This window comes from Oncorhynchus masou, unplaced genomic scaffold (genome assembly GCF_036934945.1).
Source record: "Oncorhynchus masou masou isolate Uvic2021 unplaced genomic scaffold, UVic_Omas_1.1 unplaced_scaffold_948, whole genome shotgun sequence".
Lineage (NCBI taxonomy): Eukaryota > Metazoa > Chordata > Actinopteri > Salmoniformes > Salmonidae > Oncorhynchus > Oncorhynchus masou.
Window position 1 is genome coordinate 76,166 of NW_027015975.1, and position 23,119 is coordinate 99,284.

Consider the following 23,119-nt stretch of genomic DNA (forward strand, 5'->3'; position numbering starts at 1 on the left):
TCTCCTCTCCCAGGTACGAGGTGTTAATGCAGGCCAATATGTTGTTGTCTCCTCTCCCAGGTACGAGGTGTTACTGCAGGCCAATATGTTGTTGTCTCCTCTCCCAGGTACGAGGTGTTAATGCAGGCCAATATGTTGTTGTCTCCTCTCCCAGGTATGAGGTGTTAATGCAGGCCAATATGTTGTTGTCTCCTCTCCCAGGTACGAGGTGTTAATGCAGGCCAATATGTTGTTGTCTCCTCTCCCAGGTACGAGGTGTTAATGCAGGCCAATATGTTGTTGTCTCCTCTCCCAGGTACGAGGTGTTAATGCAGGCCAATATGTTGTCTCCTCTCCCAGGTACGAGGTGTTAATGCAGGCCAATATATTGTTGTCTCCTCTCCCAGGTACGAGGTGTTAATGCAGGCCAATATGTTGTTGTCTCCTCTCCCAGGTACGAGGTGTTAATGCAGGCCAATATGTTGTTGTCTCCTCTCCCAGGTACGAGGTGTTAATGCAGGCCAATATGTTGTTGTCTCCTCTCCCAGGTACGAGGTGTTAATGCAGGCCAATATGTTGTTGTCTTCTCTCCCAGGTACGAGGTGTTAATGCAGGCCAATATGTTGTCTTCTCTCCCAGGTACGAGGTGTTAATGCAGGCCAATATGTTGTCTCCTCTCCCAGGTACGAGGTGTTAATGCAGGCCAATATGTTGTCTTCTCTCCCAGGTACGAGGTGTTAATGCAGGCCAATATGTTGTCTCCTCTCCCAGGTACGAGGTGTTAATGCAGGCCAATATGTTGTTGTCTCCTCTCCCAGGTACGAGGTGTTAATGCAGGCCAATATGTTGTTGTCTCCTCTCCCAGGTACGAGGTGTTAATGCAGACCAATATGTTGTTGTCTCCTCTCCCAGGTACGAGGTGTTAATGCAGGCCAATATGTTGTTGTCTCCTCTCCCAGGTACGAGGTGTTACTGCAGGCCAATATGTTGTCTCCTCTCCCAGGTACGAGGTGTTAATGCAGGCCAATATGTTGTTGTCTCCTCTCCCAGGTACGAGGTGTTAATGCAGGCCAATATGTTGTTGTCTCCTCTCCCAGGTACGAGGTGTTACTGCAGGCCAATATGTTGTTGTCTCCTCTCCCAGGTACGAGGTGTTACTGCAGGCCAATATGTTGTTGTCTCCTTTCCCAGGTACGAGGTGTTAATGCAGGCCAATATGTTGTTGTCTCCTCTCCCAGGTACGAGGTGTTAATGCAGGCCAATATGTTGTTGTCTCCTCTCCCAGGTACGAGGTGTTACTGCAGGCCAATATGTTGTTGTCTCCTCTCCCAGGTACGAGGTGTTAATGCAGGCCAATATGTTGTTGTCTCCTCTCCCAGGTATGAGGTGTTAATGCAGGCCAATATGTTGTTGTCTCCTCTCCCAGGTACGAGGTGTTAATGCAGGCCAATATGTTGTTGTCTCCTCTCCCAGGTACGAGGTGTTAATGCAGGCCAATATGTTGTTGTCTCCTCTCCCAGGTACGAGGTGTTAATGCAGGCCAATATGTTGTCTCCTCTCCCAGGTACGAGGTGTTAATGCAGGCCAATATATTGTTGTCTCCTCTCCCAGGTACGAGGTGTTAATGCAGGCCAATATGTTGTTGTCTCCTCTCCCAGGTACGAGGTGTTAATGCAGGCCAATATGTTGTTGTCTCCTCTCCCAGGTACGAGGTGTTAATGCAGGCCAATATGTTGTTGTCTCCTCTCCCAGGTACGAGGTGTTAATGCAGGCCAATATGTTGTTGTCTCCTCTCCCAGGTACGAGGTGTTAATGCAGGCCAATATGTTGTTGTCTCCTCTCCCAGGTACGAGGTGTTAATGCAGGCCAATATGTTGTTGTCTCCTCTCCCAGGTACGAGGTGTTAATGCAGGCCAATATGTTGTTGTCTCCTCTCCCAGGTACGAGGTGTTAATGCAGGCCAATATGTTGTTGTCTTCTCTCCCAGGTACGAGGTGTTAATGCAGGCCAATATGTTGTCTTCTCTCCCAGGTACGAGGTGTTAATGCAGGCCAATATGTTGTCTCCTCTCCCAGGTACGAGGTGTTAATGCAGGCCAATATGTTGTCTTCTCTCCCAGGTACGAGGTGTTAATGCAGGCCAATATGTTGTCTCCTCTCCCAGGTACGAGGTGTTAATGCAGGCCAATATGTTGTCGTCGTCAGAATACGATGAGATCTCAGACATGAGGAAAAAAATTGTCCTTGTAAGTACCTTCTGTTCCCTCTGGCCCCGCCCCTTAACCTATCACTCAGCCTCTGTTCCCTCTGGCCCCGCCCCTTAACCTATCACTCAGTCTCTGGCCCCGCCCCTTAACCTATCACTCAGCCTCTGTTCCCTCTGGCCCCGCCCCTTAACCTATCACTCAGCCTCTGTTCCCTCTGGCCCCGCCCCTTAACCTATCACTCAGTCTCTGGCCCGCCCCTTAATCTATCACTCAGCCTCTGTTCTCTCTGGCCCCGCCTCTGGCTACTAACCTATCACTCAGCCTCTGTTCTCTCTGGCCCCGCCCCTTAATCTATCACTCAGCCTCTGTTCTCTCTGGCCCCGCCTCTGGCTACTAACCTATCACTCAGCCTCTGTTCTCTCTGGCCCCGCCTCTGGCTACTAACCTATCACTCAGCCTCTGTTCTCTCTGGCCCCGCCTCTGGCTACTAACCTATCACTCAGCCTCTGTTCTCTCTGGCCCCGCCTCTGGCTACTAACCTATCACTCAGCCTCTGTTCTCTCTGGCCCCGCCTCTGGCTACTAACCTATCACTCAGCCTCTGTTCCCTCTGGCCCCGCCTCTGGCTACTATCTTCTCAGTCAGCCTCCCATCTCTGGAGCTGCGGTTGATTGGTTGTCTCTCAGCCTCCCATCTCTGGAGCTGCGGTTGATTGGTTGTCTCTCAGCCTCCCCCAGGGCTGTGATTGATTGGTTGTCTCTCAGCCTCCCCCAGGGCTGTGATTGATTGGTTGTCTCTCAGCCTCCCCCAGGGCTGTGATTGATTGGTTGTCTCTCAGCCTCCCCCAGGCCTGTGATTGATTGGTTGTCTCTCAGCCTCCCCCAGGCCTGTGATTGATTGGTTGTCTCTCAGCCTCCCCCAGGCCTGTGATTGATTGGTTGTCTCTCAGCCTCCCCCAGGCCTGTGATTGATTGGTTGTCTCTCAGCCTCCCCCAGGGCTGTGATTGATTGGTTGTCTCTCAGCCTCCCCCAGGGCTGTGATTGATTGGTTGTCTCTCAGCCTCCCATCTCTGGAACTGCGGTTGATTGGTTGTCTCTCAGCCTCCCCCAGGGCTGTGATTGATTGGTTGTCTCTCAGCCTCCCATCTCTGGAACTGCGGTTGATTGGTTGTCTCTCAGCCTCCCCCAGGCCTGTGATTGATTGGTTGTCTCTCAGCCTCCCCCAGGGCTGTGATTGATTGGTTGTCTCTCAGCCTCCCATCTCTGGAACTGCGGTTGATTGGTTGTCTCTCAGCCTCCCCCAGGGCTGTGATTGATTGGTTGTCTCTCAGCCTCCCATCTCTGGAACTGCAGTTGATTGGTTGTCTCTCAGCCTCCCCCAGGGCTGTGATTGATTGGTTGTCTCTCAGCCTCCCATCTCTGGAACTGTGATTGATTGGTTGTCTCTCAGCCTCCCCCAGGGCTGTGATTGATTGGTTGTCTCTCAGCCTCCCCAGGGCTGTGATTGATTGGTTGTCTCTCAGCCTCCCCCAGGCCTGTGATTGATTGGTTGTCTCTCAGCCTCCCCAGGGCTGTGATTGATTGGTTGTCTCTCAGCCTCCCATCTCTGGAACTGTGATTGATTGGTTGTCTCTCAGCCTCCCCAGGGCTGTGATTGATTGGTTGTCTCTCAGCCTCCCCAGGGCTGTGATTGATTGGTTGTCTCTCAGCCTCCCCCAGGCCTGTGATTGATTGGTTGTCTCTCAGCCTCCCCCAGGCCTGTGATTGATTGGTTGTCTCTCAGCCTCCCCCAGGGCTGTGATTGATTGGTTGTCTCTCAGCCTCCCCCAGGCCTGTGATTGATTGGTTGTCTCTCAGCCTCCCCCAGGCCTGTGATTGATTGGTTGTCTCTCAGCCTCCCCCAGGGCTGTGATTGATTGGTTGTCTCTCAGCCTCCCCAGGGCTGTGATTGATTGGTTGTCTCTCAGCCTCCCCCAGGCCTGTGATTGATTGGTTGTCTCTCAGCCTCCCCAGGGCTGTGATTGATTGGTTGTCTCTCAGCCTCCCCAGGGCTGTGATTGATTGGTTGTCTCTCAGCCTCCCATCTCTGGAACTGCGGTTGATTGGTTGTCTCTCAGCCTCCCCCAGGCCTGTGATTGATTGGTTGTCTCTCAGCCTCCCCCAGGGCTGTGATTGATTGGTTGTCTCTCAGCCTCCCCCAGGGCTGTGATTGATTGGTTGTCTCTCAGCCTCCCCCAGGCCTGTGATTGATTGGTTGTCTCTCAGCCTCCCCCAGGGCTGTGATTGATTGGTTGTCTCTCAGCCTCCCCCAGGGCTGTGATTGATTGGTTGTCTCTCAGCCTCCCATCTCTGGAACTGCGGTTGATTGGTTGTCTCTCAGCCTCCCCCAGGGCTGTGATCGATTGGTTGTCTCTCAGCCTCCCATCTCTGGAACTGCAGTTGATTGGTTGTCTCTCAGCCTCCCCAGGGCTGTGATTGATTGGTTGTCTCTCAGCCTCCCATCTCTGGAACTGTGATTGATTGGTTGTCTCTCAGCCTCCCCAGGGCTGTGATTGATTGGTTGTCTCTCAGCCTCCCCCAGGGCTGTGATTGATTGGTTGTCTCTCAGCCTCCCCAGGCCTGTGATTGATTGGTTGTCTCTCAGCCTCCCCAGGGCTGTGATTGATTGGTTGTCTCTCAGCCTCCCCAGGGCTGTGATTGATTGGTTGTCTCTCAGCCTCCCCCAGGCCTGTGATTGATTGGTTGTCTCTCAGCCTCCCCCAGGGCTGTGATTGATTGGTTGTCTCTCAGCCTCCCATCTCTGGAACTGCGGTTGTTTGGTTGTCTCTCAGCCTCCCCCAGGGCTGTGATTGATTGGTTGTCTCTCAGCCTCCCATCTCTGGAACTGCGGTTGATTGGTTGTCTCTCAGCCTCCCCAGGCCTGTGATTGATTGGTTGTCTCTCAGCCTCCCCAGGGCTGTGATTGATTGGTTGTCTCTCAGCCTCCCATCTCTGGAACTGCGGTTGATTGGTTGTCTCTCAGCCTCCCCCAGGGCTGTGATTGATTGGTTGTCTCTCAGCCTCCCATCTCTGGAACTGCAGTTGATTGGTTGTCTCTCAGCCTCCCCCAGGGCTGTGATTGATTGGTTGTCTCTCAGCCTCCCATCTCTGGAACTGTGATTGATTGGTTGTCTCTCAGCCTCCCCCAGGGCTGTGATTGATTGGTTGTCTCTCAGCCTCCCCCAGGGCTGTGATTGATTGGTTGTCTCTCAGCCTCCCCCAGGCCTGTGATTGATTGGTTGTCTCTCAGCCTCCCCCAGGGCTGTGATTGATTGGTTGTCTCTCAGCCTCCCATCTCTGGAACTGTGATTGATTGGTTGTCTCTCAGCCTCCCCCAGGGCTGTGATTGATTGGTTGTCTCTCAGCCTCCCCCAGGGCTGTGATTGATTGGTTGTCTCTCAGCCTCCCCAGGCCTGTGATTGATTGGTTGTCTCTCAGCCTCCCCAGGCCTGTGATTGATTGGTTGTCTCTCAGCCTCCCCCAGGGCTGTGATTGATTGGTTGTCTCTCAGCCTCCCCCAGGCCTGTGATTGATTGGTTGTCTCTCAGCCTCCCCAGGCCTGTGATTGATTGGTTGTCTCTCAGCCTCCCCCAGGGCTGTGATTGATTGGTTGTCTCTCAGCCTCCCCAGGGCTGTGATTGATTGGTTGTCTCTCAGCCTCCCCCAGGCCTGTGATTGATTGGTTGTCTCTCAGCCTCCCCAGGGCTGTGATTGATTGGTTGTCTCTCAGCCTCCCATCTCTGGAACTGCGGTTGATTGGTTGTCTCTCAGCCTCCCCCAGGGCTGTGATTGATTGGTTGTCTCTCAGCCTCCCATCTCTGGAACTGCGGTTGATTGGTTGTCTCTCAGCCTCCCCCAGGCCTGTGATTGATTGGTTGTCTCTCAGCCTCCCCCAGGGCTGTGATTGATTGGTTGTCTCTCAGCCTCCCATCTCTGGAACTGCGGTTGATTGGTTGTCTCTCAGCCTCCCCCAGGGCTGTGATTGATTGGTTGTCTCTCAGCCTCCCATCTCTGGAACTGTGATTGATTGGTTGTCTCTCAGCCTCCCCCAGGGCTGTGATTGATTGGTTGTCTCTCAGCCTCCCCCAGGGCTGTGATTGATTGGTTGTCTCTCAGCCTCCCCCAGGCCTGTGATTGATTGGTTGTCTCTCAGCCTCCCCCAGGCCTGTGATTGATTGGTTGTCTCTCAGCCTCCCCCAGGGCTGTGATTGATTGGTTGTCTCTCAGCCTCCCCCAGGGCTGTGATTGATTGGTTGTCTCTCAGCCTCCCCCAGGGCTGTGATTGATTGGTTGTCTCTCAGCCTCCCCCAGGGCTGTGATTGATTGGTTGTCTCTCAGCCTCCCCCAGAGCTGTGATTGATTGGTTGTCTCTCAGCCTCCCCCAGGGCTGTGATTGATTGGTTGTCTCTCAGCCTCCCATCTCTGGAACTGTGATTGATTGGTTGTCTCTCAGCCTCCCCCAGGGCTGTGATTGATTGGTTGTCTCTCAGCCTCCCATCTCTGGAACTGCGGTTGATTGGTTGTCTCTCAGCCTCCCCCAGGGCTGTGATTGATTGGTTGTCTCTCAGCCTCCCATCTCTGGAACTGCGGTTGATTGGTTGTCTCTCAGCCTCCCCCAGGGCTGTGATTGATTGGTTGTCTCTCAGCCTCCCATCTCTGGAACTGTGGTTGATTGGTTGTCTCTCAGCCTCCCCAGGGCTGTGATTGATTGGTTGTCTCTCAGCCTCCCCAGGGCTGTGATTGATTGGTTGTCTCTCAGCCTCCCATCTCTGGAACTGCGGTTGATTGGTTGTCTCTCAGCCTCCCCAGGGCTGTGATTGATTGGTTGTCTCTCAGCCTCCCATCTCTGGAACTGTGATTGATTGGTTGTCTCTCAGCCTCCCCAGGGCTGTGATTGATTGGTTGTCTCTCAGCCTCCCCCAGGGCTGTGATTGATTGGTTGTCTCTCAGCCTCCCCAGGGCTGTGATTGATTGGTTGTCTCTCAGCCTCCCCAGGGCTGTGATTGATTGGTTGTCTCTCAGCCTCCCCCAGGGCTGTGATTGATTGGTTGTCTCTCAGCCTCCCCCAGGGCTGTGATTGATTGGTTGTCTCTCAGCCTCCCCCAGGCCTGTGATTGATTGGTTGTCTCTCAGCCTCCCCCAGGCCTGTGATTGATTGGTTGTCTCTCAGCCTCCCCCAGGCCTGTGATTGATTGGTTGTCTCTCAGCCTCCCCCAGGCCTGTGATTGATTGGTTGTCTCTCTGTGCAGATCTCTAACTCCTTAGTCCCCATGGAGCAGACGGTTCAGGACATCAAGAGTAAGTTCCTGTCAGGTGGTGTTCTGACGGACAGCTGGACTCAAGCTGGAACACACCCTGAAGACAGGAAGTAAGTAATGAGTGTTTTAGGGCTGTGACGATACAAGTATCGTCATTATTTTTTTTCCGTTGCAAAAATGAAAACACCAAGCCGACTGAACTCTTTTGGTCATTTTAATGTTGTCGCCTTTTTCTGGGACGTCACTGGGATCGCCGCGAGTTAGCTGAAATTGTGTTTCTATTTCTGGGAACATTCACGCGACGCTAGTGGTGTGCTAGTGGCGTGCTCGTGGCGGGAGGCGAAAGCGGCAAAAGTTTTAGTTGTGAGCTTGATAGTTTTACACTGACAGAAACGCACGAAATCGATCAACATGATCATGGCCAGTACCCACGCTGCAGCATTCTGTATGTTTTGCAGTTGACCAAAGGCTTTTTTGGGTAGTGTTGATGAATAATACATGAGAAATGAGATCAAGTTGAGACTCTGGACAAGGCGGATAAAGTATAATAAAAGACCGTTTATTCAATGCGTAATGATGTCTGGCGAAGCGTGCTGCATGGCCCCTTCGTCCAGCTCTTATGGAACTTTCGGAAAAAGAGGCCCGAAACATGATATGCAGTCCCTTAAATACATTGAAATGACGTAGGTAGATTCTGGTAGTCCTGGCTTCTGGTAGGTTGCTTGTAGGTGATAGACAGTCCCCTCCAGCCTGGTGTCCGTATCCCGTTGGTTCTTGACAGAGTTCTTTGTCTTTGGAGCCCATCCCAAAGGAGGTCGGGTGTTTTAGGGATTCCAATATATATGTTCAGTATATGTGTTATCTCAATCAGCCACTCAAACAGGGTTGTACCAGTGTGATTAGTATCTACACAAGGAACAGGGGGAGGGTAGGGTTATGACACAGTGTGCAAGCCACAATTGCATGGTTAGGCCACAGACAGACAACAGTCAGTAAATGCGTTATTACATGCGTTTAATATGTTTATTACAGTAGACCAGACAGGAGAGCATCACAGTAGTCCAGCCTGCTTGTAGTCTAACCACGGATGAGTCTCTGTATTAGTCCAGCCTTGTAGTCTAACCACGGATGAGTCTCTGTATTAGTCCAGCCTTGTAGTCTAACCACGGATGAGTCTCTGTATTAGTCCAGCCTTGTAGTCTAACCACGGATGAGTCTCTGTATTAGTCCAGCCTTGTAGTCTAACCACGGATGAGTCTGTATTAGTCCAGCCTTGTAGTCTAACCACGGATGAGTCTCTGTATTAGTCCAGCCTTGTAGTCTAACCACGGATGAGTCTCTGTATTAGTCCAGCCTTGTACTCTAACCACGGATGAGTCTGTATTAGTCCAGCCTTGTAGTCTAACCACGGATGAGTCTCTGTATTAGTCCAGCCTTGTAGTCTAACCACGGATGAGTCTCTGTATTAGTCCAGCCTTGTCGTCTAACCACGGATGAGTCTCTGTATTAGTCCAGCCTTGTAGTCTAACCACGGATGAGTCTCTGTATTAGTCCAGCCTTGTAGTCTAACCACGGATGAGTCTCTGTATTAGTCCAGCCTTGTAGTCTAACCACGGATGAGTCTCTGTATTAGTCCAGCCTTGTAGTCTAACCACAGGTGAGTCTCTGTATTAGTCCAGCCTTGTAGTCTAACCACGGATGAGTCTCTGTATTAGTCCAGCCTTGTAGTCTAACCACGGATGAGTCTCTGTATTAGTCCAGCCTTGTAGTCTAACCACGGATGAGTCTCTGTATTAGTCCAGCCTTGTAGTCTAACCACGGATGAGTCTCTGTATTAGTCCAGCCTTGTAGTCTAACCACAGGTGAGTCTCTGTATTAGTCCAGCCTTGTAGTCTAACCACGGGTGAGTCTCTGTATTAGTCCAGCCTTGTAGTCTAACCACAGGTGAGTCTCTGTATTAGTCCAGCCTTGTAGTCTAACCACGGGTGAGTCTCTGTCTCAGCCTGAGAGAAACACAGCCACATGCAATGTTCCTCAGGTGATGAAAAGATATTTTGTTCACCTTCCTTATGCCTGTTTTTTGAAATTGAGTTCAGAATGTAAAATCATTTATTGGCCGTGGATTGAAATGTGCAGCCAGATTCTCTGTGCTTCGGCTCCAACAATAAGTGCGTTGGTCTCGTCTTCATTTAGCTGGAGGAAGTTGTGAGCCGTCCAACTATTTAAATCACTACTACAGTCCAATCATTTATCCGTGGGGCTCAAATCCTGTGGTGAAACAGGCATGTATTGTCTTGCGTGGCAGTGAAAATCAATGCTGTGCTTTTCTGATAACGCTACTAAATGTTACTAGGTTACAGTATACTTCAGAGATCACACCGTAACCTAGAGAGATACTAAATGTTACCAGGTTACAGTGGACTTCAGAGATCACACCGTAACCTAGAGAGATACTAAATGTTACCAGGTTACAGTGGACTTCAGAGATCACACCGTAACCTAGAGAGATACTAAATGTTACTAGGTTACAGTATACTTCAGAGATCACACCGTAACCTAGAGAGATACTAAATGTTACCAGGTTACAGTGGACTTCAGAGATCACACCGTAACCTAGAGAGATACTAAATGTTACCAGGTTACAGTGGACTTCAGAGATCACACCGTAACCTAGGGAGATACTAAATGTTACCAGGTTACAGTGTACTTCAGAGATCACACCGTGACCTAGAGAGATACTAAATGTTACCAGGTTACAGTGGACTTCAGAGATCACACCGTAACCTAGAGAGATACTAAATGTTACCAGGTTACAGTGGACTTCAGAGATCACACCGTAACCTAGAGAGATACTAAATGTTACCAGGTTACAGTGGACTTCAAAAATCACACCGTAACCTAGAGAGATACAGTGGACTTCAGAGATCACACCGTAACCTAGAGAGATACTAAATGTTACTAGGTTACAGTATACTTCAGAGATCACACCGTAACCTAGAGAGATACTAAATGTTACCAGGTTACAGTGGACTTCAGAGATCACACCGTAACCTAGAGAGATACTAAATGTTACCAGGTTACAGTGTACTTCAGAGATCACACCGTGACCTAGAGAGATACTAAATGTTACCAGGTTACAGTGGACTTCAGAGATCACACCGTAACCTAGAGAGATACTAAATGTTACCAGGTTACAGTGGACTTCAGAGATCACACCGTAACCTAGAGAGATACTAAATGTTACCAGGTTACAGTGGACTTCAAAAATCACACCGTAACCTAGAGAGATACAGTGGACTTCAGAGATCACACCGTAACCTAGAGAGATACTAAATGTTACTAGGTTACAGTATACTTCAGAGATCACACCGTAACCTAGAGAGATACTAAATGTTACCAGGTTACAGTGGACTTCAGAGATCACACCGTAACCTAGAGAGATACTAAATGTTACCAGGTTACAGTGTACTTCAGAGATCACACCGTGACCTAGAGAGATACTAAATGTTACCAGGTTACAGTGTACTTCAGAGATCACACCGTAACCTAGAGAGATACTAAATGTTACCAGGTTACAGTGTACTTCAGAGATCACACCGTAACCTAGGGAGATACTAAATGTTACCAGGTTACAGTGTACTTCAGAGATCACACCGTAACCTAGGGAGATACTAAATGTTACCAGGTTACAGTGTACTTCAGAGATCACACCGTGACCTAGAGAGATACTAAATGTTACCAGGTTACAGTGGACTTCAGAGATCACACCGTGACCTAGAGAGATACTAAATGTTACCAGGTTACAGTGGACTTCAGAGATCACACCGTAACCTAGAGAGATACTAAATGTTACCAGGTTACAGTGGACTTCAGAGATCACACCGTAACCTAGAGAGATACAGTGGACTTCAGAGATCACACCGTAACCTAGAGAGATACTAAATGTTACCAGGTTACAGTGGACTTCAGAGATCACACCGTAACCTAGAGAGATACTAAATGTTACCAGGCTACACTATACCTGTATCTCCATACAAAAACAGAGTCTGACAGTAATATCCAATATCTGTGGACTAATGTTGCTCCTCAAGCCACACATGAGTTCCACAGCTCCTTTCAGCCATCTAACACATGGTTTTCTCTCTCCGTCAGTGTTGAGAGAATCAAGGTTCTCCTGGACTCCATTACAGCCATCTAACTCGTGGTTTTCTCTCTCTGTCAGTGTTGAGAGAATCAAGGTTCTCCTGGACTCCATTACAGCCATCTACCACCAGTTTAAGAAGGACAAGGCTGAGAGACGTCTGCCGTACAACGAGGAACAAATACACAAGTTTGACAAGTAGGTCCGTCTTTTCTGTCCCGCTGACCAGGTTTACATTCTTTTCATGTGATTAAAGTACATGTGGGATTGGACGTGTTCTGACAGGCCTGATGGAAACATGACCTGACAGGCCTGATGGAAACATGTCCTGACAGGCCTGATGGAAACATGACCTGACAGGCCTGATGGAAACATGACCTGACAGGCCTGATGGAAACATGACCTGACAGGCCTGATGGAAACATGTCCTGACAGGCCTGATGGAAACATGACCTGACAGGCCTGATGGAAACATGACCTGACAGGCCTGATGGAAACATGACCTGACAGGCCTGATGGAAACATGACCTGACAGGCCTGATGGAAACATGTCCTGACAGGCCTGATGGAAACATGTCCTGACAGGCCTGATGGAAACATGACCTGACAGGCCTGATGGAAACATGACCTGACAGGCCTGATGGAAACATGACCTGACAGGCCTGATGGAAACATGACCTGACAGGCCTGATGGAAACATGTCCTGACAGGCCTGATGGAAACATGTCCTGACAGGCCTGATGGAAACATGACCTGACAGGCCTGATGGAAACATGACCTGACAGGCCTGATGGAAACATGACCTGACAGGCCTGATGGAAACATGACCTGACAGGCCTGATGGAAACATGACCTGACAGGCCTGATGGAAACATGACCTGACAGGCCTGATGGAAACATGTCCTGACAGGCCTGATGGAAACATGACCTGACAGGCCTGATGGAAACATGACCTGACAGGCCTGATGGAAACATGACCTGACAGGCCTGATGGAAACATGACCTGACAGGCCTGATGGAAACATGACCTGACAGGCCTGATGGAAACATGTCCTGACAGGCCTGATGGAAACATGACCTGACAGGCCTGATGGAAACATGACCTGACAGGCCTGATGGAAACATGACCTGACAGGCCTGATGGAAACAGGAGAGAACATGACCTGACAGGCCTGATGGAAACATGACCTGACAGGCCTGATGGAAACATGACCTGACAGGCCTGATGGAAACATGACCTGACAGGCCTGATGGAAACATGACCTGACAGGCCTGATGGAAACATGACCTGACAGGCCTGATGGAAACATGACCTGACAGGCCTGATGGAAACATGACCTGACAGGCCTGATGGAAACATGACCTGACAGGCCTGATGGAAACATGACCTGACAGGCCTGATGGAAACATGTCCTGACAGGCCTGATGGAAACATGACCTGACAGGCCTGATGGAAACATGACCTGACAGGCCTGATGGAAACATGACCTGACAGGCCTGATGGAAACATGACCTGACAGGCCTGATGGAAACATGTCCTGACAGGCCTGATGGAAACATGACCTGACAGGCCTGATGGAAACATGACCTGACAGGCCTGATGGAAACATGACCTGACAGGCCTGATGGAAACATGACCTGACAGGCCTGATGGAAACATCACATTTTGCCGGTAAACATTTTTTTCTTTTACTAAATAACGTCGGCATGGTGGGATCTTTTTTGCGTCTGTAAAATGAACGATGGGAGAAATGGCAGAGTAAACCCTTCATGCCCAAATATGGATATAACAACCATCACATGGAAGTCAACTTGGAGTCACGTGATTAAATGGCGTGTGGTCTTCCCACGACCATGCAGTTTATTAGGCTACAGATATACTGTAGGACAGATCTACTGTAGGACAGATATACTGTAGGACAGATATACTGTAGGACAGATATACTGTAGGACAGATATACTGAAGGACAGATATACTGTAGGACAGATATACTGTAGGACAGATATACTGAAGGACAGATATACTGTAGGACAGATATACTGAAGGACAGATATACTGTAGGACAGATATACTGTAGGACAGATATACTGAAGGACAGATATACTGTAGGACAGATATACTGTAGGACAGATATACTGAAGGACAGATATACTGAAGGACAGATATACTGTAGGACAGATATACTGTAGGACAGATATACTGAAGGACAGATATACTGAAGGACAGATATACTGTAGGACAGATATACTGTAGGACAGATATGCTGTAGGACAGATATACTGAAGGACAGATATACTGTAGGACAGATATACTGTAGGACAGATATACTGAAGGACAGATATACTGTAGGACAGATATACTGTAGGACAGATATACTGAAGGACAGATATACTGTAGGACAGATATACTGTAGGACAGATATACTGTAGGAATAAGGGTGGTGGAGATGCACAGTGATGAGGTTGATGCTCCTTTCAATAAATATCCAGGGTCTTATTCTGGTGACCTGATGATCCATGATGACAGATCTGCTCCTCAACCCCAACATTAGTCCTCTATCCATGATGACAGATCTGCTCCTCAACCTCAACATTAGTCCTCCTCTATCCATGATGACAGATCTGCTCCTCAACCCCAACATTAGTCCTCCTCTATCCATGATGACAGATCTGCTCCTCAACCCCAACATTAGTCCTCTATCCATGATGACAGATCTGCTCCTCAACCCCAACATTAGTCCTCCTCTATCCATGATGACAGATCTGCTCCTCAACCTCAACATTAGTCCTCCTCTATCCATGATGACAGATCTGCTCCTCAACCCCAACATTAGTCCTCCTCTATCCATGATGACAGATCTGCTCCTCAACCCCAACATTAGTCCTCTATCCATGATGGCAGATCTGCTCCTCAACCCCAACATTAGTCCTCTATCCATGATGACAGATCTGCTCCTCAACCCCAACATTAGTCCTCTATCCATGATGACAGATCTGCTCCTCAACCCCAACATTAGTCCTCTATCCATGATGGCAGATCTGCTCCTCAACCCCAACATTAGTCCTCTATCCATGATGACAGATCTGCTCCTCAACCCCAACATTAGTCCTCTATCCATGATGACAGATCTGCTCCTCAACCCCAACATTAGTCCTCCTCTATCCACGATGACAGATCTGCTCCTCAACCTCAACATTAGTCCTCTATCCATGATGACAGATCTGCACCTCAACCCCAACATTAGTCCTCCTCTATCCATGATGACAGATCTGCTCCTCAACATTAGTCCTCTATCCATGATGACAGATCTGCTCCTCACCATTAGTCCTCTATCCATGATGGCAGATCTGCTCCTCAACCCCAACATTAGTCCTCCTCTATCCATGATGACAGATCTGCTCCTCAACCCCAACATTAGTCCTCCTCTATCCATGATGACAGATCTGCTCCTCAACATTAGTCCTCTATCCATGATGACAGATCTGCTCCTCAACCCCAACATTAGTCCTCTATCCATGATGACAGATCTGCTCCTCAACCCCAACATTAGTCCTCTATCCATGATGACAGATCTGCTCCTCAACCTCAACATTAGTCCTCCTCTATCCATGATGACAGATCTGCTCCTCAACCCCAACATTAGTCCTCTATCCATGATGGCAGATCTGCTCCTCAACCCCAACATTAGTCCTCCTCTATCCATGATGACAGATCTGCTCCTCAACCCCCACATTAGTCCTCTATCCATGATGACAGATCTGCTCCTCAACCCCAACATTAGTCCTCCTCTATCCATGATGACAGATCTGCTCCTCAACATCAGTCCTCTATCCATGATGACAGATCTGCTCCTCAACATTAGTCCTCTATCCATGATGACAGATCTGCTCCTCAACATCAGTCCCCTATCCATGATGACAGATCTGCTCCTCAACATTAGTCCTCTATCCACGATGACAGATCTGCTCCTCAACCTCAACATCAGTCCTCTATCCATGATGACAGATCTGCTCCTCAACATTAGTCCTCTATCCATGATGACAGATCTGCTCCTCAACCCCAACATTAGTCCTCCTCTATCCATGATGACAGATCTGCTCCTCAACATCAGTCCTCTATCCATGATGACAGATCTGCTCCTCAACCCCACAGACAGTGTATATCTTCTGGTTACAGTAATAATAGTAATATTAATAATATAATGCTCCTCTAACAGACAGAAGCTGGTGTTCCATGCCACCAAAGCCAGGTCTCTGTTTACAGAGGAGTGTGCCATGAAGTACCGCCTCTTCATCTCTAAGAGCGAGGAGTGGATGAGGTAAGTGTCCCGTAATTGAAGGATGTTATCAGATGAGGTCAGTGTGTTCTGTAGATGAAGGTATTAGATGAGGACAGTGTGTTCTGTAGATGAAGGAAGATATCAGATGAGGTCAGTGTGTTCTGTAGATGAAGGTATTAGATGAGGTCAGTGTGTTCTGTAGATGAAGGAAGATATCAGATGAGGTCAGTGTGTTCTGTAGATGAAGGTGTCAGATGAGGTCAGTGTGTTCTGTAGATGAAGGTATCAGATGAGGTCAGTGTGTTCTGTAGATGAAGGTATTAGATGAGGTCAGTGTGTTCTGTAGATGAAGGTATTAGATGAGGTCAGTGTGTTCTGTAGATGAAGGTATTAGATGAGGTCAGTGTGTTCTGTAGATGAAGGTATTAGATGAGGTCAGTGTGTTCTGTAGATGAAGGTATCAGATGAGGTCAGTGTGTTCTGTAGATGAAGGTATCAGATGAGGTCAGTGTGTTCTGTAGATGAAGGTATTAGATGAGGTCAGTGTGTTCTGTAGATGAAGGTATTAGATGAGGTCAGTGTGTTCTGTAGATGAAGGTATCAGATGAGGTCAGTGTGTTCTGTAGATGAAGGTATCAGATGAGGTCAGTGTGTCCTGTAGATGAAGGTATTAGATGAGGTCAGTGTGTTCTGTAGATGAAGGTATTAGATGAGGACAGTGTGTTCTGTAGATGAAGGTATCAGATGAGGTCAGTGTGTCCTGTAGATGAAGGTATTAGATGAGGTCAGTGTGTTCTGTAGATGAAGGTATTAGATGAGGTCAGTGTGTTCTGTAGATGAAGGTATTAGATGAGTTCAGTGTGTTCTGTAGATGAAGATATCAGATGAGGTCAGTGTGTTCTGTAGATGAAGGTATTAGATGAGGTCAGTGTGTTCTGTAGATGAAGGTATTAGATGAGGACAGTGTGTTCTGTAGATGAAGGTATTAGATGAGGTCAGTGTGTTCTGTAGATGAAGGTATCAGATGAGGTCAGTGTGTTCTGTAGATGAAGGTATCAGATGAGGTCAGTGTGTTCTGTAGATGAGGGATGATATCAGATGAGGTCAGTGTGTTCTGTAGATGAAGGTATCAGATGAGGTCAGTGTGTTCTGTAGATGAGGGATGATATCAGATGAGGTCAGTGTGTTCTGTAGATGAAGGTGTCAGATGAGGTCAGTGTGTTCTGTAGATGAAGGTATCAGATGAGGTCAGTGTGTTCTGTAGATGAGGGATGATATCAGATGAGGTCAGTGTGTTCTGTAGATGAAGGTGTCAGATGAGGTCAGTGTGTTCTGTAGATGAAGGTATCAGATGAGGTCAGTGTGTTCTGTAGATGAAGGTATTAGATGAGGTCAGTGTGTTCTGTAGATGAAGGTATCAGATGAGGTCAGTGTGTTCTGTAGATGAAGGTATCAGATGAGGTCAGTGTGTTCTGTAGATGAAGGTATTAGATGAGGACAGTGTGTTCTGTAGATGAAGGTATTAGATGAGGTCAGTGTGTTCTGTAGATGAAGGTATCAGATGAGGACAGTGTGTTCTGTAGATGAAGGTATCAGATGAGGTCAGTGTGTTCTGTAGATGAAGGTATTAGATGAGGTCAGTGTGTTCTGTAGATGAAGGTATTAGATGAGGTCAGTGTGTTCTGTAGATGAAGGAAGATATCAGCCTGCTAGAAATGGAAAGATCACATGAGCACCCTGCTGCTAAGCAACCCTGTATGTCTGACTGTTCTGATAACTACCTCCCTGCTGCTAAGCAACCCTGTATGTCTGACTGTTCTGATGACTAACTCTCTGCTGCTAAGCAACCCTGTATGTCTGACTGTTCTGATAACTACCTCCCTGCTGCTAAGCAACCCTGTATGTCTGACTGTTCTGATGACTAACTCCCTGCTGCTAAGCAACCCTGTATGTCTGACTGTTCTGATAACTACCTCCCTGCTGCTAAGCAACCCTGTATGTCTGACTGTTCTGATGACTAACTCTCTGCTGCTAAGCAACCGTGTATGTGTCTGACTGTTCAGATGACTAACTCTGCTGCTAAGCAACCGTGTATGTCTGACAACTAACTCCCTGTGTGTGTGTGTGTGTGTGTGTGTGTGTGTGTGTGTGTGTGTGTGTGTGTGTGTGTGTGTGTGTGTGTGTGTGTGTGTGTGTGCGGTGTATCAATACTGTGTTTATCTCCCCTGTACAGGAAGGTGCATCACGTGAGGAAGCAGCTGATTGGTCTAACCAGCCAATTCAACAGCGTGGAGAAAGAAGTTTCCATGGTGATGGAGAGAGTTATTAAGGTCTGAACACACACACACACACTTACTAAACAATGAAGTAAACAGGAGGTTTCCTCCACTCAGTTGAGGGATGGTGCAGGCAGAGGGAAGAGAGAGGAGGGGATGAGGGAGAGATGGCCCGGTGTTTTATGTTGGTCTGTGGGAGCAGATTCCCTTAATTATAGACTGGTGTGACTATAGTACGGATTGATTGAAGATCAATTCAAATCTCCCATCATATCGAAGCCAATACAACAATGTCGATTCAACTTTGGAGGGACACAACACACTCCCTGCCCTTCGTCCAGGCTGTTCGGCCCGAACAAAGGGCTGTAAGGCCGTTCCCGAGAACCACATCAGATTTTAATATGGTCGTTACCATTAGGAAAAAAATAAAATGTCTTGCCCTGACCTAGCTCAATATCTAGGAGTGGGATAACAGAGACCGTGACCTAGCTCAATATCTAGGAGTGGGATAACAGAGACCCTGACCTAGCTCAATATCTAGGAGTGGGATAACAGAGACCCTTACCTAGCTCAATATCTAGGAGTGGGATAACAGAGACCCTGACCCAGACCCTGACCGATAACAGAGACCCTGACCTAGCTCAATATCTAGGAGTGGGATAACAGAGACCCTGACCTAGCTCAATATCTAGGAGTGGGATAACAGAGACCGTGACCTAGCTCAATATCTAGGAGTGGGATAACAGAGACCCTGACCTAGCTCAATATCTAGGAGTGGGATAACAGAGACCCAGACCCTGACCTAGCTCAGTATCTAGGAGTGGGATAACAGAGACCCAGACCCTGACCTAGCTCAGTATCTAGGAGTGGGATAACAGAGACCCAGACCCTGACCTAGCTCAGTATCTAGGAGTGGGATAACAGAGACTGTGACCTAGCTCAATATCTAGGAGTGGGATAACAGAGACCGTGACCTAGCTCAATATCTAGGAGTGGGATAACAGAGACCGTGACCTAGCTCAATATCTAGGAGTGGGATAACAGAGACTGTGACGTTGCTCAATATCTAGGAGTGGGATAACAGAGACCGTGACCTAGCTCAATATCTAGGAGTGGGATAACAGAGACCCTTACCTAGCTCAATATCTAGGTGTGGGATAACAGAGACCGTGACCTAGCTCAATATCTAGGAGTGGGATAACAGAGACTGTGACCTAGCTCAATATCTAGGAGTGGGATAACAGAGACCGTGACCTAGCTCAATATCTAGGAGTGGGATAACAGAGACCCAGACCCTGACCGAGCTCAATATCTAGGAGTGGGATAAGAGACCCTGACCTAGCTATATCTAGGAGTGGGATAACAGAGACCCTGACCTAGCTATATCTAGGAGTGGGATAACACCCAGACCCTGACCTAGCTTAATATCTAGGAGTGGGATAACAGAGACCGTGACCTAGCTCAATATCTAGGAGTGGGATAACAGAGACCCTGACCTAGCTCAATATCTAGGAGTGGGATAACAGAGACCCTGACCTAGCTCAATATCTAGGAGTGGGATAACAGAGACCCTGACCTAGCTCAATATCTAGGAGTGGGATAACAGAGACCCTGACCTAGCTCAATATCTAGGAGTGGGATAACTCACAGACCCTGACCTAGCTCAATATCTAGGAGTGGGATCAGACCCTGACCTAGCTCAATATCTAGGAGTGGGATCAGACCCTGACCTAGCTCAATATCTAGGAGTGGGATAACACCCAGACCCTGACCTAGCTCAATATCTAGGAGTGGGATAAGAGAGACCCTGACCTAGCTCAATATGTAGGAGTGGGATAACAGAGACCCTGACCTAGCTCAATATCTAGGAGTGGGATACCAGAGACCCTGACCTAGCTATATCTAGGAGTGGGATAACACCCAGACCCTGACCTAGCTATATCTAGGAGTGGGATAACACCCAGACCCTGACCTAGCTCAATATCTAGGAGTGGGATAACAGAGACCCTGACCTAGCTCAATATCTAGGAGTGGGATAACAGAGACCCTGACCTAGCTCAATATCTAGGAGTGGGATACCAGAAACTGTGACGTTGCTCAATATCTAGGAGTGGGATAACAGAGACCGTGACTTAGCTCAATATCTAGGAGTGGGATAACAGAGACCCTGACCTAGCTCAATGTCTAGGAGTGGGATAACAGAGACCCTGACCGAGTTCAATATCTAGGAGTGGGATAACAGAGACCGTGACCTAGCTCAATATCTAGGAGTGGGATAACAGAGACTGTGACCTAGCTCAATATCTAGGAGTGGGATAACAGAGACCCTGACCTAGCTCAATATCTAGGAGTGGGATAACAGAGACCCAGACCCGGATAACAGAGACCCAGACCCTGACCGAGCTCAATATCTAGGAGTGGGATAAGAGACCCTGACCTAGCTCAATATCTAAGAGTGGGATAACAGAGACCCTGACCTAGCTATATCTAGGAGTGGAATAACAGAGACCCTGACCTAGCTATATCTAGGAGTGGGATAACAGAGACCGTGACCTAGCTCAATATCTAGGAGTGGGATAACAGAGACCGTGACCTAGCTCAATATCTAGGAGTGGGATAACAGAGACCCTGACCTAGCTCAATATCTAGGAGTGGGATAACAGAGACCCTGACCTAGCTCAATATCTAGGAGTGGGATCAGACCCTGACCTAGCTCAATATCTAGGAGTGGGATAACACCCAGACCCTGACCTAGCTCAATATCTAGGAGTGGGATAAGAGACCCTGACCTAGCTCAATATCTAGGAGTGGGATAACAGAGACCCTGACCTAGCTATATCTAGGAGTGGGATAACAGAGACCGTGACCTAGCTCAATATCTAGGAGTGGGATAACAGAGACCCTGACCTAGCTCAATATCTAGGAGTGGGATAACAGACCCTGACCTAGCTCAATATCTAGGAGTGGGATAAGAGACCCTGACCTAGCTCAATATCTAGGAGTGAGATAACACCCAGACCCTGACCTAGCTATATCTAGGAGTGGGATAACACCCAGACCCTGACCTAGCTCAATATCTAGGAGTGGGATAACAGAGACCCTGACCTAGCTCAATATCTAGGAGTGGGATACCAGAGACCCTGACCTAGCTATATCTAGGAGTGGGATAACACCCAGACCCTGACCTAGCTATATCTAGGAGTGGGATAACACCCAGACCCTGACCTAGCTCAATATCTAGGAGTGGGATCAGACCCTGACCTAGCTCAATATCTAGGAGTGGGGTAAATCCCAGACCCTGACCTAGCTCAATATCTAGGAGTGGGATAAGACCCTGACCTAGCTCAATATCTAGGAGTGGGGTAACTCCCAGACCCTGACCTAGCTCAATATCTAGGAGTGGGATCAGACCCTGACCTAGCTCAATATCTAGGAGTGGGATCAGACCCTGACCTAGCTCAATATCTAGGAGTGGGATCAGACCCTGACCTAGCTCAATATCTAGGAATGGGATCAGACCCTGACCTAGCTCAATACCTAGGAGTGGGATAAGAGACCCTGACCTAGCTCAATATCTAGGAGTGGGATAACAGAGACCCTGACCTAGCTATATCTAGGAGTGGGATAACACCCAGACCCTGACCTAGCTCAATATCTAGGAGTGGGATAACAGAGACCGTGACCTAGCTCAATATCTAGGAGTGGGATAACAGAGACCCTGACCTAGCTCAATATCTAGGAGTGGGATACCAGAGACCCTGACCTAGCTATATCTAGGAGTGGGATAACACCCAGACCCTGACCTAGCTATATCTAGGAGTGGGATAACACCCAGACCCTGACCTAGCTCAATATCTAGGAGTGGGATAACAGAGATCCTGACCTAGCTCAATATCTAGGAGTGGGATAACAGAGACCCTGACCTAGCTCAATATCTAGGAGTGGGATCAGACCCTGACCTAGCTCAATATCTAGGAGTGGGGTAAATCCCAGACCCTGACCTAGCTCAATATCTAGGAGTGGGATCAGACCCTGACCGAGCTCAATATCTAGGAGTGGGATCAGACCCTGACCGAGCTCAATATCTAGGAGTGGGATAAGAGACCCTGACCTAGCTCAATATCTAGGAGTGGGATAACACCCAGACCCTGACCTAGCTCAATACCTAGGAGTGGGATAAGAGACCCTGACCTAGCTCAATATCTAGGAGTGGGATAACAGAGACCCTGACCTAGCTCAATATCTAGGAGTGGGATAACAGAGACCCTGACCTAGCTCAATATCTAGGAGTGGGATACCAGAGACCCTGACCTAGCTCAATATCTAGGAGTGGGGTAAATCCCAGACCCTAACCTAGCTCAATATCTAGGAGTGGGATAAGACCCTGACCTAGCTCAATATCTAGGAGTGGGATAACACCCAGACCCTGACCTAGCTCAATATCTAGGAGTGGGATAACAGAGACCCTGACCTAGCTCAATATCTAGGAGTGGGATCAGACCCTGACCTAGCTCAATATCTAGGAGTGGGATCAGACCCTGACCTAGCTCAATATCTAGGAGTGGGGTAAATCCCAGACCCTGACCTAGCTCAATATCTAGGAGTGGGGTAACTCCCAGACCCTGACCTAGCTCAATATCTAGGAGTGGGATCAGACCCTGACCTAGCTCAATATCTAGGAGTGGGATAACAGAGACCCTGACCTAGCTCAATATCTAGGAGTGGGATCAGACCCTGACCTAGCTCAATATCTAGGAGTGGGGTAACTCCCAGACCCTGACCTAGCTCAATATCTAGGAGTGGGATCAGACCCTGACCTAGCTCAATATCTAGGAGTGGGATAACAGAGACCCTGACCTAGCTCAATATCTAGGAGTGGGATCAGACCCTGACCTAGCTCAATATCTAGGAGTGGGGTAACTCCCAGACCCTGACCTAGCT

General features: G+C 48.4%; 1 pseudogene; it reads left to right on the plus strand.

Annotated features, from left to right (window-relative positions):
* Positions 1 to 23,119, plus strand: part of LOC135538370 (serine/threonine-protein kinase TBK1-like) — a 66,102-nt pseudogene that overhangs the window by 34,971 nt on the left and 8,012 nt on the right.